Raw genomic sequence first — 17,977 nt, 5'->3', positions numbered from 1 at the left:
TTTCGTTTCGGCCGAATTGAATTTTCGGCTGAATTTTGGCCGATTCGGAGATTCGAATGCATCCGAATTTCTGAATTGGAAAATCCCGAAAAATTCTGAAAGTGAATAAATCAGTTTCCCAATTTTCGGATTGATTATTCATATTTGGAATTTTTCATTGTTCTAATCTAAACCACTGTTCCCTGACATCGCTGACACTAACTAAATCACCACATGAAGCTATTAACCCCTAAACCACAGTTCCCCGACATCGCCGACACAAAATCAATCACTAAATAAAGCTATTAACCCCTAAACAGCAGTTCCCCGACATTGCTGAAACGAACTAAACCTATTAACCCCTAAACCGCCATTCCCAAACATCGCTAACACTAACTAAACCTATTAACCTCTAAACCTCAGTTCCCAAACATCGCCAACACTAACTAAACCTATTGACCCCTAAACCGCAGTTCCCAAACATCGCCAACACTAACTAAACCTATTAACCCCTAAATTGCCATACACCAACATCGCCAACACTAACTAAGCCTATTAACCCATAAACCTCAGTTCCCAAACATCGCCAACACTAACTAAACCTATTAACCCCTAAACCGCAGTTCCCAAACATCGCCAACACTAACTAAACCTATTAACCCCTAAATTGCGATACACCAACATCGCCAACACTAACTAAACCTATTAACCCCTAAACCGCCGGCCCCCACATTGCAAAAACCTAAATGAAACTATATTAACCCCAAAACCTAACACCCCCTAACTTTAACATAATTAAAATAGACCTAAATTAAAGTTACAATTATTAACTAACTACCTATTTAAAAATAATTACAAACTTACCTGTGAAATAAAAATAAAACCTAAGCTTACACTAATAAAACCTAACATTATAAAAATAAAAAAACCTAACATTACTAAAAAAAAATTAAAACTACAATTACAAAACATAATAAACACTAAAATTACAAAAAATAAAAAAACTGCCATTACAAAAAATAACAAAGTACATTATCCAAAATAATAAAAATTATTCCTTCTCTAATACCCGTTTAAAAAAAAAAAAAACACCCCAAAATAAAAAAACAAAACCCTAATCTATAATAAACTACCAAGGGCCCTTAAAAGGGCCTTTTGTAGGGCATTGCCCTAAAGTTAAACAGCTCTTTTGCAAACAATTTAAAACAAACAACCCCTAACATTACAATCCCCCACCCCCCAAACCCACAAAATAAAAAAAAACCTTATCTACCCATTGCCCTGAAAAGATCTTTTTAAACCCAAAACCCTAATCTTAAAAAAAAACACCCCCAAAAAAACAAACAAACACACAAACCCCTAATTCGGTACTCACAGTTGCTGAAGTCTGGCGAAAGATCTTCCAGGCAGAGGTCCATCGGTCCGACGTGGAGGTCCTCTTCATGTGATTGTCTGCCGCACACTGAGGATTCAATGCAAGGTACAGATGCAAGGACCGATGGACCTCCGCCTGGACCTCCGCATCTGCGCATTGACCGCTCCGCCGATCAAGAAGATGCCGGTCCTGCGATGGATGAAGATGGAGCTGCCTGGATGAAGATGCTTCGCCGCTGGGATGAAGATCTTTCGCCGGACTTCAGCAACTGTGAGTACCGATTTTGGAATTAGTGTTAGGTTTTTTTTTGGGGTGTTTTTTTTTTTTGACTAGGGCTTTGGGCTGAAAAAGAGCTGAATGCAAAAGCAAAAGAGCTGTTAACTTTAAGGCCATTTTAAGATTAGATTACTTTTTTTTAATTTTAGGGTGTTTTTTTTTTTAGGTTAGGCATTTTTTATTTTTAATGGGCCAAAAAGAGCTGAATGCCCTTTTAAGGGCAATGCCCATACACATGCCCTTTTCGGGGCAATGGGTAGATTAGGTTTATTTTTATTTTGTGGGTTTGGGGGGTGAGGGTTTGTAATGTTAGTGGTTGTTTGTTTTTATTTTTTGCAAAAGAGCTGTTAACTTTAGGGCAATGCCCTAGAAAAGGCCCTTTTAAGGGCCTTCAAAAGGCCCATATAAGAACCCTTGGTAGTTTATTATAGACTAGCCCTAAAGCCCGTGTACACGGGCCATTTTTTGCAGTACAGTGGTCCCACCCCTTGCTCTCTCTCTCACCCCTCTCTTTTGCTCTCTTCCCCAACCCCTGTCTTTTGCTCTCTCTCTCCTTCCTCTCTTTTGCTCTCTCCCCACTCTCTTTTGCTTTCTCTCTCCCCCTCTCTTTTGTTCTCTCTCTCTCTCCCCCTCTCTTTTGCTCTCTCTGTCCCCCTCTCTTTTGCTCTCTCTCCCCCCTCTCTTTTGCTCTTTCCAACCTCTCTTTTGCTCTCTCCCCCTCTCTTTTGCTCTTTCTCCCCTCTCTTTTGCTCTCTCTCTCCCTCTCTTTTGCTCTCTCTGTCCCCCTTTCTTTTGCTCTCTCTCCCCCTCTCTCTTTTGCTCTCTCTTTCCCCCCTCTCTTTTGATCTCTTCCCCCCCTCTCTTTTGCTCTTTCTTTCCCCCTCTCTTTTGCTCGCTCTCTCTCTCCCCCTCTCTTTTGCTCTCTCTCCCCCTCTCTTTTGCTCTCTCTCTGGATGGCCTCTCACCACCTAAAAATCAACATGTCCAAGACTGAGCTTCTTCTAATCCCCCCAACTAATTCTACTCCAGTTTCTAACTTTACTATCACTGTCGGTGACACTACTATCTCCCCATCACTCCAAGTCCGCTGCCTTGGAGTTACACTCGACTCCAATCTGTCCTTCATTCCCCACATCCAATCGCTCTCTTCATCCTGTCGCAACCACCTACGCAATATCTCTCTCTCTCTCTCTCTCTCTCTCTCTCTCTCTCTCTCTCTGTCTCCACCCCTCTCTTTTGCTCTCTTTCCCCCCTCTCTTTTGCTCTCTCTCTCTCTTTCCTATCTTTCTATTGATCTCTATCTCTCACGTGCGCAACCGTGACCACGCCCACACACATGACCACGCCGCTGACATGCCCTGCCCCACCCCACCCAGTCCCGCCCCACCACGCCCAGTCCTGCCCACCATTCTGGCGTGGACACTACAGAAGATCAGGTACACTTTAAGGCCTGTTGTGTTTGTCCTCACGCTGCCTCTACTGCACATGACAGCTTTGGACAAACACACTTGTCCGTTTATATTATAGGATTAGGTTTTTTTTTTACTTTGGGGTGTTTTTTTGTTTTGTTTTTAAACGGGTATTAGAAAAGGAATAATTTTTATTATTTTGGATAATTTTGTTTTATTTTTTATAATGGTAGTTTTTTTATTTTTTGTAATTTTAGTGTTTACTATTTTTTGTATTTGTAGTTTTAATTTTTTAGGAATCTTAGGTTTTTTTATTTTTAGTAATGTTAGGTTTTTTATTTTTAGTAATGTTAGGTTTTATTAGTGTAAGCTTAGGTTTTATTTTAATTTCACAGGTAAGTTTGTATTTATTTTAACTAGGTAGTTAGTAAATAGTAATATTGTAACTAGCTTAGGTTTTATTTTTATTTCATAGGTAAAGTTTGTATTTATTTTTAAATAGGTAGTTAGTTAATAATTGTAGCTTTAATTAAGGTCTATTTTAATTATGTTAAAGTTAGGGGGTGTTAGGTTTAGGGGTTAATATAGTTTAATTTAGGTTGTTGTGATGTGGGGGCTGGCTGTTTAGGGGTTAATAGGTTTAGTTAGTGTCGGCGAAGTCGGGGAACTGTGGTTTAGGGGTTAATAAGTTTAGTTAGTGTCTGCGATGTCAGGGAACTGCGGTTTAGGGGTTAATAGATTTAGTTAGTGTTGGCGATGTTTGGGAATGGCGGTTTAGAGGTTAATAGGTTTAGTTAGTGTCGCCGATGATTGGGAACTGTGGTTTAGGGGTTAATAGGTTTAGTTAGTGTCGGCGATGTCGGGGAACTGCGGTTTAGGGGTTAATAGGTTTAGTTAGTGTTTGCGATGTGGGGGATGCAGTTTAGGGGTTAATAGGTTTAGGTAGTGTTGACGATGTGGGGGGTGTTGTTTAGGGGTTAATAGCTTTATTTAGTGTCAGCGATATGGGAGGAGGCAATCACCAGCAAATTAGTTATGTTAAATTAAATAATTTTATCGGATCCATTCATTATTCATATGCATTATTTTATTCTAAACTTAAGAATAGAATAATGCATATGAATAAAGAATGGATCCGAAAAAACGAACGGATCCGAGAAAATGATTTAACTTAACATAACTAATTTGCCCGAAATAATTATTTATTTAACTAATTAAAACAAAACTAAACAATGTTTTAGCAACGCACATATCTAGCGTATACAGCTTAACCCCCAGAGTGACACAGCACTGCCAACCTTGTAAACACTATTCAACCATATGGCTGGCAGTGATAACTTAAAACGGTACTAACGCAGATTTATACTTAATCATACCTAGAACAAATCACATGAGACATTTAAGTGTAGCCACCAATCTGTCAGGGTGCCAGGAATCAGACTGAGACGAGAAGTGCAAAAATAATCACACCTTTATTAATAGCAAAAAATAATAAGTCCACAAGTCAAATAACAAGCGAGGAATCAAAACCAGAGCTGGTAGTCAGACGAGCCGAGTCAGGAGTCAAAGCGAGTAGTCAGACGTGCCGGAATCAGGAACAAGGAGAACAGCAGAGTCAGGAACAAGCCAGGGATCAGGAACCAGGAGGGACGTCAGACAGCCAGGTAATACACAGGAGCTCTCACAAACAGGTCTGAGACAACTCAAGGGCAAAGCATACTGAACAGAGGCCCTTTAAATAATAAGTGATGACATCACAATTCTGAGACTGCATCCTGTCTCACACGGATGATGTACACAAGTCTGGCCATAAAAGGAAGTGGAGAAAAATGCGCAGCATCACACAGTATGCACCAGATTCAGCAAGAGAGGTGAGTAAAATGGCTGCCAGCAGCACATGGCAAACAAACAGGGAAAAAACCCTGACAGTACCCTCCCCTCAACGACCCCTCCCCCACGGGAGGACAAAAGGTATATTGGGGAAACGGGCATGGAAAGCACAGAGGAGGGCAGGAGCATGAACATCAGAGGAGGGAACCCATGAACGATCCTCTGGACCGTAGCCCCTCTAGTGAACCAAACACTGTACGCGGCCCCTGGACATACAAGAGTCAATAATGCTGCTGACCTCATACTCCTCATGGTTGTCAACAAAGATAGGATGGAGATGAGGCAACACAGTGGTAAACTGATTACAAACCAATGGTTTCAAAAGGGAGACATGAAAAACTTTGGAGATGCGCATTGCAGGAGGAAGGTCAAGAGCGTAGGCCATAGGATTGACTCGTCGGAGTATTCAAAAAGGACCAACATAACGGGGAGCCAGTTTATTGGAAGGCACACGAAGGTTCAAGTTGCGGTAGGAAAGCCAAACTCTCTCACCAACCTGGTAGGAAGGCACTGGCAGACGCCTATGATCAGCCTGGAACTTTTGGCGCTGCATAGAACGATGAAGGCAATCCTGAATCTGCACCCACGTGGAACGGAGTTGCCGGAGATGCTCCTCCAAAGCCGAAATACCCTGAGACATGAATGAATCGGGCAACAAGGATGGTTGAAACCCATAATTCGCCATGAACGGGGATAACTTGAGGGAAGCATTAATAGCACTATTACGAGCAAACTCTGCCCAAGGTAACAGTTCAGACCAATTATTGTGGTGATCTGAGACATAGCAATGGAGGAACTGTTCCAGAGCTTTATTAGACCGTTCCGCAGCCCCATTGGATTGAGGGTGATATGCCGAGGAGAAGGAAAGCTGGATCCCCATTTGAGCACAAAAGGAACGCCAAAATCTGGAGTCAAACTGGCTACCACAGTCTGACACTATCTCCTTGGGTAACCCATGTAAACGGAAGACCTCCCGGGTAAAAATTGAAGCAAGCTCCTGAGCAGTAGGCAGCTTATTCAAGGGAATGCAATGTGACATTTTAGATAAACGGGCAACCACCATAAAGATAACAGTATTGCCATTGGAAACAGGGAGCTTGACAATGAAGTCCATGGAAAGATGTGTCCAAGGAAGCTCACCATTAGCAATAGGTTGAAGAAGACCCACAGGAAGACGTTGAGGAGTCTTATTCTGTGCACAAACTGAGCAGGAGGCCACATACGCAGCAACATCAGAACGAAGACCTGGCCACCAGAATTGTCGAGTGACAGACCAAATAATTTGATTCTTGCCTGGGTGACCTGCAGCTTTAGGATAGTGGTAAGTGTGCAAAAGTTTAGTTTGAAGATTCTCAGGAACAAAACACTTACCACTAGGTTTCTCAGGAGGTGCATTGGTTTGTGCAGCCAGGATCTCCTCCCCCAAGGGAGAAGTCAAATTAGTATGTATGGTAGCCAAAATATGGTCAGGAGGTATAACTGGAGTAGGTACAGATTCCTCCTTGGACAGAGGGGAAAATTGTCGAGAGAGGGCATCAGCCCTAACAGGCAGGTAGGAGACCACATAATTAAACCGAGACAAAAATAGCGCCCATCTGGCCTGTCGAGCGACAAACGTTTTGCTTCAGATAGATAAGTTAAATTTTTGTGGTCAGTAAGAATGAGCACTGGCACGCTAGTACCCTCGAGAAGATGCCTCCATTCTTTGAGTGCAAAATTATGGCCGGTAATTCCCTGTCGCCAATTTCATAATTGCACTCTGCTGGAGACAATTTCTTAGAGAAGAAACCACACGGATGCAAGGAACCATCAGGCGTAGGACGTTGAGAGAAGAGGGCACCTACTCCAGTCTCAGATGCATCGACCTCAAGAACGAAAGGCAGGACAGGGTTAGGATGAGCCAGAACTGGAGCGGCAGCAAAGGCATTCTTAAGACTATCAAAGGCCTTAATGGCATTAGGTGACCAATGGAGTGGGTCATTCTCTTTACGGGTCATGTCTGTGATAGGTTTAACTAAGGAAGAAAAGTTTTTAATAAACTTTCTATAGTAATTGGCGAACCCCAAAAAACGATGAATAGACCGAAGACTAACTGGATGAGGCGACTGCAGAACTGCAGATAACTTGTCAGGATCCATGGAGAACCCTGCAACGGAGATAACATAACCTAGGAAGGTTACTTGAGTCTGATGGAACTCACATTTCTTGAGTTTACAAAACAGGCCGTTCTCAAGTAGTCTCTGAAGAACCCATGTAACATCAGAACGATGAGCCTCAAGTGTGGGTGAGTGTATGAGGATGTCGTCCAACTACACCACAACACACTGTTGCAGCATATTTCGTAAGACATCATTAATAAATTCCTGGAAAAAAGCAGGAGCATTATATAGGCCAAAGGGCATTACAAGATACTCATAATGCCCACTCCTGGTGTTAAATGCTGTTTTCCATTTGTGACCCTCCTTGATCCTAACGAGTTTGTACGCTCCTCTCAAATCAAGTTTAGTAAAGACCGTAGCTCCCTTGAGGCGGTCAAAGAGTTCCGTAATGAGCGGAATAGGGTAAGCATTCTTAATGGTAAGACGATTAAGACCACTATAATCGATGCATGGTCTTAACTCGCCACCCTTTTTCTTCACAAAGAAGAAGCCAGCCCCTTCAGGAGAGCAGGATTTGCGGATGATCCCCCACGACAGAGCATCGGCAACATACTCCTCCATAGCACAATTCTCTGCAACAGACAGAGGAGGAATGGCTCCGGGTTGCAGGTCTATGACACAATCGTAAAACCGGTGAGGAGGCAACGTACCGGCTCGCACCTTGTCAAAAACATCTAGGAACTCTTGGTACTCCTCTGGCAATTGAGATACCGAAGAAGTGCACAAGACTTTAACTGGTTTCTGAAGACAAGTGGAAATACATTGCGGAGACCACGACAAAATTTCGGACCTGCGTCAGTCGAGACTGGAATTGTGATTTTGGAGCCAGGGATAACCCAGAACAACCGGAAAATGTGGAGAGTTTATCACCTGGAACTGGAGGGTTTCAAAATGGAGAGCCCCAACAGCCATGGATAACGGAGCAGTTTCGTGAGTAACGAGTGCGGGCTGAAAGGGCCTGCCATCAATGGCCTCAATAACAAGCGGAACGGACCGAGGCAAAACAGGAATGGAGTGCTTTGATACAATAGCACTGTCAACGAAATAGCCCGCAGCACCGGAGTCAACAAGAGCCTGGGTGACTATGGAGGAGTCCACCCAGGAAAGGACAACCGTGACCAAAGGGTTCTCCTTTAGCAGTTCCGGGGACAAGGATAAACCACCCAAGGTCTGCCCCCGACAGGACCTTAGGTGTGAGCGTTTCCCGGCCGTGTAGGACAAGACTTTAAAAGGTGGCCCTGTAACCCACAATAGAGGCAGAGCCCCTCCCTCCTCCTAAAGGCCCTCTCTGCCGCTGAGAGACGCGTGAATCCCAACTGCATCGGCTCAGAGGTACCTGGTGACTCTGGACCAGGAGGCATGGGAGGAGAGGGAGGCATGGGTGGGAACGAACATGTAGGAGACAACTGAACAGGAGGTTTCCGCAAGCGCTCCTTGAAAGAGGGCCTCTCACTTAGTCTGATGTCAATTAAGATAAAAAAAGACACCAATGCTTTGAGATCTTCTGGTAAATCTCTGGCAGCAACTTCATCTTTAATCGCATCAGAGAGCCCATGAAAGAAGACGGCAACAAGGGCTTCATTGTTCCAACCTACCTCTGCGGCAAGCGTACGGAACTCAATGGCATGCTGAGCAGCAGATCTTGTACCTTGCTGAATGGACATGAGTCGTTTAGCAGCAGAGGAGGAGCAAGCCGGAACATCAAATACCCTTCGAAAGGAGGCCACAAATTCAGGATAAATTGAAATCACAGGTTTATTAGTCTCCCACAAGGGATTAGCCCAGGCAAAAGCTGTGTCAGAGAGTAACGAGATGAGAAATCCCACCTTAGCTCTGTCAGAGGGAAACGCCTGAGGTAACATCTCAAAGTAAATGCCCACCTGGTTCAAAAACCCTCTGCACTGATTAGGATTGCCTTCATAATGCTGAGGTAGAGCTGCAGAACCGTACATGCTCCTGGTAGGACTAGGTGCAGCAGCAGAAACAGGAGCAGCCATAACTTGCGGGACACTTTGGTCCAAATGTGCAGTGCAAGTCAGCAGGGTTTGCAGGGCTAGTGCAAATTGATCCAAGTAGTGATCCTGTTCATCCATCCTGGAAATTATGGCAGGTAAAGGTGGATTATTAGCACCATCAGGATTCATGGCCCTTGCGTAATGTCAGGGTGCCAGGAATCAGACTGAGACAAGAAGTTCAAAAATAATCACACCTTTATTAATAGCAGAAAATAATAAGTCCACAAGTCAAATAACAAGCCAGGAATCAAAACCAGAGCTGGTAGTCAGACGAGTCGAGTCAGGAGCCAAAGCGAGTAGTCAGACGAGCCGGAATCAGGAACAAGGAGAACAGCAGAGTCAGGAACAAGCCAGGGATCAGAAACCAAGAGGGACGTCAGACAGCCAGGTAATACACAGGAGCTCTCACAAACAGGTCTGAGACAACGCAAGGGCAAAGCATTCTGAACAGAGGCCCTTTAAATAATAAGTGATTACATAACAATTCTGAGACTGCATCCTGTCTCACATGGATGATGTACACCAGTATGGCCATAAAAGGAAGTGCAGGAAAGAGCAGCATCACACAGTATGCACCAGAGTCAGCAAGAGAAGTGAGTAAAATGGCTGCCAGCAGCACATGGGAAACAAACAGGGAAAAAACCCTGACACAATCAGCAGCTCCTGAGCCTACCTAGGTATCCTTTTCAACAAAGAATAATAAAAGAATATAACAAATTAGATAATGGAAGTACATTGGAAAGTTGTTTAAAATCATATGCTTTGTCTGAACATAACTGAACAGATTCAGATTACCGTCTCTTTTACTGCAATTGTTTTTCAATGGTCAATAATTCTGGACAATTTGGTCTGAAATGTTTTTAATCTGCAACCTCTGAACCTGTACCACAAGGGATCTCAAGCATTTGTAGCTTCATAAATGGAGCCTTATGACATTAAATGGGCATTTTACCCAACTGCTGAATCACTTGAAATTAATGCAGCATATCTGTAAAAAGCTCAATTGAAAATATCACATGAATATCTCTTTATAAAAAAAGGGTAGATATTTGACCTCAAAACTCTCTAAGTAGCCACATCTTATTGTAAAAAGAACTTTAATCATCCAATCAGGATGCTAGCCCAGGGACTTGCAAGGGCACATTGCATCTATCACGTGCAGGCACAGTCATGTTATTTCTCTCCTCATTTTAAGGAAGTTTACTGTGAAATCTTGAAGATTGTGGGGAGATCCGACAAAGATCACAGTAAAGTGGGACCTTAGTGCCAGTGATGCTGATTGGCTGTGGTTTTATTTTTAGTTCAAATCACAGCAGCTGAATGATAAATGCCCACAAAGAGGCTTATTTATCAAAGGTCTGTCGGACCTGATCCGACAGTTCGGATCAGGTCCTACAGACCTCGCTGAATGTGGAGAGCAATACACTCTCCGTATTCAGCATTGCACCAGCAGCTTTTGTGAGCTGCTGGTGCAACGCCGCCCTCTGCAGACGCGGCCAATCGGATTGGCCGCAAGCAGGGGGTGTCAATCAACCCGATCGTATTTGACTGGGTTGAATTGTGGCGATGTCTGTCCGCCTCATCAGAGCAGGCGGACAGGTTATGGAACAGCGGTCTTTAGACCGCTGCTCCATAACTTGCGTTTCTGGCGAGTCAAACACGGGCCCTCAAACTCCATTTGGAGCTTGATAAATGGGCCTCATAGCCCTTACTGAGCTGAAGACATTTTGAGATGTTCAGGTGACATTTTCTAGCCAGATTTTAACAGATATCCTGGATCATTTTTTAAGTGGTTTAGTATATGAGTAATATGTTTTTTTTAATATCCTTAACCCCTTAAGGACCAAGCTTTAGATGCTTGTCTTTCGGTTAAGAACCAAAGCAATTTTTGCATTTTTGCTATATGTGTGTTTAACCGAAATTTCCATCTTTCTCATTTATTGCACCAACACATATTATATACCGTTTTTTAAAGGACAAAATGGGCTTTAATTTGATGTGACATATATAAGTTCTCATTTATTATAAACAAAATACCAACAAAAAAACCCCACAACTTTTTCACAATTTTGGTGATAATAATGTATACATACTTAGTGCAGCTTAAGAAAAGTAATTCAAAATACATTTAAGGACTTGGTAAAGGGGATATTTTAACTTTTATTAATACATTGGATTTTTTTACAGCATTCAAAGTAACAAAGATCCGTCTGTCTCCACAGAGGTGGAGGGAGGCGTATCTGATGTCCCAGCAACATTGTGACCGCTCTGATTGGCTATCACAGCGATCACGTGGGCTGGGATATCGTGATTTGCTGTTGCTAGTCTGCCTCAGATGCTGAGACAGCTAGCAAGATCATTAACTCCGCGATAGCCGGTACCACAGCAATCTGGGGCTAATTTTAACACAGGACATAATAATTCCGTCATTAGTCCTTAAAGGGACATTAAACCCAAAAAAATTATTTCATGATTCAGATAGAGGATTCAATTTTAAACAACTTTCCAATTTACTTCTGTTATCTCATTTGCTTCATTCTTCAGATATCCTTTGTTGAAGAAATAGCAATGCACATGGGTGAGCCAATCACATGAGGTATCTATGTGCAGCCACCAATCAGCAGCTACTGAGCTTATCTAGATATGCTTTTCAGCAAAGGATATCGATTGAATGAAGCATATTAGGTGATAAAAGTAAATTAGAAAGTTGTTTAAAATGGTATACTCTTTCTAAATCATGAAGAAAATTATGAGTTTCATGACCCTTTAAGGGGTTAAGTTTACAGCATTTTAAAATATGATTGGATATTTAAAGAGGCATTTAATTGTATTAATAATTAACTCCCAGCAAGGACATGGCTAGTGAGCCAATCATTACACTTAGCTGGCAATCACCTGCAGCATTCTGCTTTAGAATTACAATAATTGCATACATGAGGATTTCCTGCTTATTGGGGCTTAAGCACACAGGCCTAGATTTGGAGTTTGGCGTTAGCCGTGAAAACCAGCGTTAGAGGCTCCTAACGCTGGTTTTAGGCTAACTCCGGTATTTGGAGTCACTCAAAATAGGGTCTAACGCTCACTTTTCAGCCGCGACTTTTCCATACCGCAGATCCCCTTACGTAAATTGCGTATCCTATCTTTTCAATGGGATCTTTCTAACTCCGGTATTTAGAGTCGTGTCTGAAGTGAGCTTTAGACATCTAACGACAAAACTCCAGACGTAGGAAAAAAGTCAGTAGTTAAGAGCTTTCTGGGCTAACGCCGGTTCATAAAGCTCTTAACTAATGTGCTCTAAAGTACACTAACACCCATAAACTACCTATGTACCCCTAAACCGAGGTCCCCCCACATCGCCGACACTCGATTAATTTTTTTTAACCCCTAATCTGCCGACCGCCACCTACGTTATACTTATGTACCCCTAATCTGCTGCCCCTAACACCGCTGACCCCTGTATTATATTTATTAACCCCTAATCTGCCCCCCACAACGTCGCCGCCAGCTACCTACAATAATTAACCCCTAATCTGCCGACCGCAAAGCGCCGCCACCTACGTTATCCTTATGTACCCCTAATCTGCTGCCCCTAACACCGCTGACCCCTATATTATATTTATTAACCCCTAATCTGCCCCCCTCAACGTCGCCTCCACCTGCCTACACTTATTAACCCCTAATCTGCCGAGCGGACCGCACCGCTACTATAATAAAGTTATTAACCCCTAATCCGCCTCACTAACCCTATAATAAATAGTATTAACCCCTAATCTGCCCTCCCTAACATCGCCGACACCTAACTTCAATTATTAACCCCTAATCTGCCGACCGGAGCTCACCGCTATTCTAATAAATGTATTAACCCCTAAAGCTAAGTCTAACCCTAACACTAACATACCCCTAAATTAAATATAATTTTAATCTAACGAAATTAATTAACTCTTATTAAATAAATTATTCCTATTTAAAGCTAAATACTTACCTGTAAAATAAACCCTAATATAGCTACAATATAAATGATAATTACATTGTAGCTATTTTAGGATTAATATTTATTTTACAGGCAACTCTGTAATTATTTTAACCAGGTACAATAGCTATTAAATAGTTAAGAACTATTTAATAGTTACCTAGTTAACATAATTACAAAATTACCTGTAAAATAAATCCTAACCTAAGTTACAATTAAATCTAACACTATACTATCATTAAATTAATTAAATAAAATACCTACAATTACCTACAATTAAACCTAACACTACACTATCAATACATTAATTAAATACAATATGTACAAATAACTACAATGAAATAAACTAACTAAAGTACAAAAAATAAAAAAGAACTAAGTTCCAAAAAAAAAAAATATTTACAAACATAAGAAAAATATTACAACAATTTTAAACTAATTACACCTACTCTAAGCCCCCTAATAAAATAACAAAGACCCCCAAAATAACAAAATGCCCTACCCTATTCTAAATTACTACATTTCAAAGCTCTTTTACCTTACCAGCCCTGAACAGGGCCCTTTGCGGGGCATGCCCCAAGAAAATCAGCTCTTTTGCCTGTAAAAAAAAAACATCCAATACCCCCCCCCAACATTACAACCCACCACCCACATACCCCTAATCTAACCCAAACCCCCCTTAAATAAACCTAACACTAAGCCCCTGAAGATCTTCCTACCTTGTCTTCACCCTACCAGGTTCACCGATCCGTCCTGAAGAGCTCCTCCGATGTCCTGATCCAAGCCCAAGCGGGGGGCTGAAGAGGTCCATGATCCGGCTGAAGTCTTCATCCAAGCGGGAGCTGAAGAGGTCCATGATCCGGCTGAAGTCTTCATCCAAGCGGGAGCTGAAGAGGTCCATGATCCGGATGAAGTCTTCTATCAACGGCATCTTCAATCTTCTTTCTTCCGAAACTATCTTGCAGACCTCCGACGCGGAACATCCTCTTCTCCCGACGCCTACTAGCCAAATGACGGTTCCTTTAAGGGACGTCATCCAAGATGGCGTCCCTCGAATTCCGATTGGCTGATAGGATTCTATCAGCCAATCGGAATTAAGGTAGGAATATTCTGATTGGCTGATGGAATCAGCCAATCAGAATCAAGATCAATCCGATTGGCTGATCCAATCAGCCAATCAGATTGAGCTCGCATTCTATTAGCTGATCGGAACAGCCAATAGAATGCAAGCTCAATCTGATTGGCTGATCGAATCAGCCAATCGGATTGAACTTGATTCTGATTGGCTGATTCCATCAGCCAATCAGAATATTCCTACCTTAATTCCGATTGGCTGATAGAATCCTATCAGCCAATCGGAATTCGAGGGACGCCATCTTGGATGACGTCCCTTAAAGGAACCGTCATTCGGCTAGTAGGCGTCGGGAGAAGAGGATGTTCCGCGTCGGAGGTCTGCAAGATGGATCCGCAAGAAAGAAGATTGAAGATGCCGTTGATAGAAGACTTCATCCGGATCATGGACCTCTTCAGCTCCCGCTTGGATGAAGACTTCAGCTGGATCATGGACCTCTTCAGCTCCCGCTTGGATGAAGACTTCAGCCGGATCATGGACCTCTTCAGCCCCCCGCTTGGGCTTGGATCAGGATGGATCGGTGAACCTGGTAGGGTGAAGATAAGGTAGGAAGATCTTCAGGGGCTTAGTGTTAGGTTTATTTAAGGGGGGTTTGGGTTAAATTAGGGGTATGTGGGTGGTGGGTTGTAATGTTGGGGGGGGGTATTGTATGGTTTTTTTTGCAGGCAAAAGAGCTGATTTTCTTGGGGCATGCCCCGCAAAGGGCCCTGTTCAGGGCTGGTAAGGTAAAAGAGCTTTGAAATGTAGTAATTTAGAATAGGGTAGGGCATTTTGTTATTTTGGGGGTCTTTGTTATTTTATTAGGGGGATTAGAGTAGGTGTAATTAGTTTAAAATTGTTGTAATATTTTTCTTATGTTTGTAAATATTTTTTTTATTTTTTGTAACTTAGTTCTTTTTTATTTTTTGTACTTTAGTTAGTTTATTTCATTGTAGTTATTTGTAGATATTGTATTTAATTAATGTATTGATAGTGTAGTGTTAGGTTTAATTGTAGGTAATTGTAGGTATTTTATTTAATTAATTTAATGATAGTATAGTGTTAGGTTTAATTGTAACTTAGGTTAGGATTTATTTTACAGGTAATTTTGTAATTATTTTAATTAGGTAACTATTAAATAGTTCTTAACTATTTAATAGCTATTGTACCTGGTTAAAATAATTACAAAGTTGCCTGTAAAATAAATATTAATCCTAAAATAGCTACAATGTAATTATCATTTATATTGTAGCTATATTAGGGTTTATTTTACAGGTAAGTATTTAGCTTTAAATAGGAATAATTTATTTAATAAGAGTTAATTAATTTTGTTAGATTAAAATTATATTTAATTTAGGGGGGTGTTAGTGTTAGGGTTAGACTTAGCTTTAGGGGTTAATACATTTATTAGAATAGCGGTGAGCTCCGGTCGGCAGATTAGGGGTTAATAATTGAAGTTAGGTGTCGGCGATGTTAGGGAGGGCAGATTAGGGGTTAATACTATTTATTATAGGGTTAGTGAGGCGGATTAGGGGTTAATAACTTTATTATAGTAGCGGTGCGGTCCGCTCGGCAGATTAGGGGTTAATAAGTGTAGGCAGGTGGAGGCGACGTTGTGGGGGGCAGATTAGGGGTTAATAAATATAATATAGGGGTCGGCGGTGTTAGGGGCAGCAGATTAGGGGTACATAAGGATAACGTAGGTGGCGGCGCTTTGCGGTCGGCAGATTAGGGGTTAATTATTGTAGGTAGCTGGCGGCGACGTTGTGGGGGGCAGATTAGGGGTTAATAAATATAATATAGGGGTCGGCAGTGTTAGGGGCAGCAGATTAGGGGTACATAGGGATAATGTAAGTAGCGGCGGTTTACGGAGCGGCAGATTAGGGGTTAAAAATAATATGCAGGGGTCAGCGATAGCGGGGGCGGCAGAATAGGGGTTAATAAGTGTAAGGTTAGGGGTGTTTAGACTCGGGGTACATGTTAGGGTGTTAGGTGCAGACGTAGGAAGTGTTTCCCCATAGCAAACAATGGGGCAGCGTTAGGAGCTGAACGCGGCTTTTTTGCAGGTGTTTTTTTTCAGCTCAAACAGCCCCATTGTTTCCTATGGGGGAATCGTGCATGAGCACGTTTTTGAGGCTGGCCACTTGCGTAAGCAACTCTGGTATCGAGAGTTGAAGCTGCGTTAAAAATGCTCTACGCTCCTTTTTTGGAGCCTAACGCAGCCTTTTTGTGGACTCTCAATACCAGAGTTATTTTTATGGTGCGGCCAGAAAAAAGCCGGCGTTAGCTACGCGGGTCGTTACCGACAAAACTCCAAATCTAGGCCACAGTAAGCAAGGGGACAATAATGTAAATATAACATGCTCTGAGTAATTAGAACATTTTGTTTTTGCATCAGAATGTCCCTTTAATGGAATACAAAAATCTATTTGCTTATAAATGTGTAGTATTTAACAGCAATTAAGCATTTATTTACAAAAAAAAAATAAAAGAAATTGCAGTCCAAAGCAGTCCATGGTACACCCCTTGAAAAGTTAGGTTTCTCCTTTGCTGAAACTAATCAGAGAACCTGTCCTAAAGTGTACTGTAGCATAAAACAACTATAGCCAGTCTCAGGATTACTTCAGTATGCACTCTAGATCCCCAGTGCCTCAGGGGAAGGAAAACGCAGTTTCCATAGTATATTAAAATGATAGTGTGGAAAATAAATAATAACTTTGCAATTTTTTACAGTTTGCGATTAAGCATATGCTGAGGGGGCAACCCTAAGGTACCCACCTCTGTTTTCATTATAGAGGTTCTATATAGGTTACAGAGACAAATAAAGGTATGTGCACACAGTATCACTGATTTTTAATACACCATATAATGAAATAAATTAAAGTAGAACTCACGTACGGAGCTTGACTTGAAGGTGAATTTACATGTTGTAGCATAAGTATGGCGCTAGCTCCCTTCTAGCCTTTGGCTAATTTGCAGGGAATTTGTTCTCTTGTTTATAAATTGTGGCTGAATTTTGACTTTGCAGCAGATCATTAAGGACAATGTGTTGGATCATTTTATCTTTGCATAACTATCGCCTAGATTTAGAGTTTTGCGGCCAAAGGGGTGCGTTAGCTACGTGTGCTTTTTTTCCCCCGCACCTTTTAAATACCGCTGGTATTTAGAGTTCACAGAATGGCTGGGTTTTCAGTGTGTTAGGCTCCAAAAAGGGAGCGTAGAGCATAATTTAACGCCACTGCAACTCTCGATACCAGCGGTGCTTACGGACGCGGCCAGCTTCAAAAACGTGCTCGTGCACGATTCCCCCATAGAAAACAATGGGGCTGTTTGAGCTGAAAAAAACCCTAACACCTGCAAAAAAGCCGCGTTCAGCTCCTAACGCAGCCCCATTGTTTCCTATGGGGAAACACTTCCTACGTCTGCACCTAACACTCTAACATGTACCCCGAGTCTAAACACCCCTAACCTTACACTTATTAACCCCTAATCTGCTGCCCCCGCTATCACTGACCCCTGCATATAATTTTAAACCCCTAATCTGCCGCTCCGTACACCCCCGCCACCTACATTATCCCTATGTACCCCTAATCTGCTGCCCTAACATCGCCGACCCCTATATTATATTTATTAACCCCTAATCTGCCGCCCCCAACGTCGCCTCCACCTAACTACACTTATTAACCCCTAATCTGCCGACCGGACCTGAGCGCTACTATAATAAATGTATTAACCCCTAATCCGCCTCACTCCCGCCTCAATAACCCTATAAGAAATAGTATTAACCCCTAAT

General features: G+C 42.2%; 1 protein-coding gene across 1 annotated transcript in view; it reads right to left on the bottom strand.

The window, feature by feature from the left end:
* The window catches only part of OTOG (otogelin), a 576,525-nt gene that overhangs the window by 537,148 nt on the left and 21,400 nt on the right, over nt 1-17,977 (bottom strand).

Source organism: Bombina bombina, chromosome 7, assembly GCF_027579735.1.
Source record: "Bombina bombina isolate aBomBom1 chromosome 7, aBomBom1.pri, whole genome shotgun sequence".
Taxonomy (NCBI): domain Eukaryota; kingdom Metazoa; phylum Chordata; class Amphibia; order Anura; family Bombinatoridae; genus Bombina; species Bombina bombina.
Note: the sequence above shows the minus strand (reverse complement) of the source record. Positions and strands in the feature narration are given on the sequence as shown.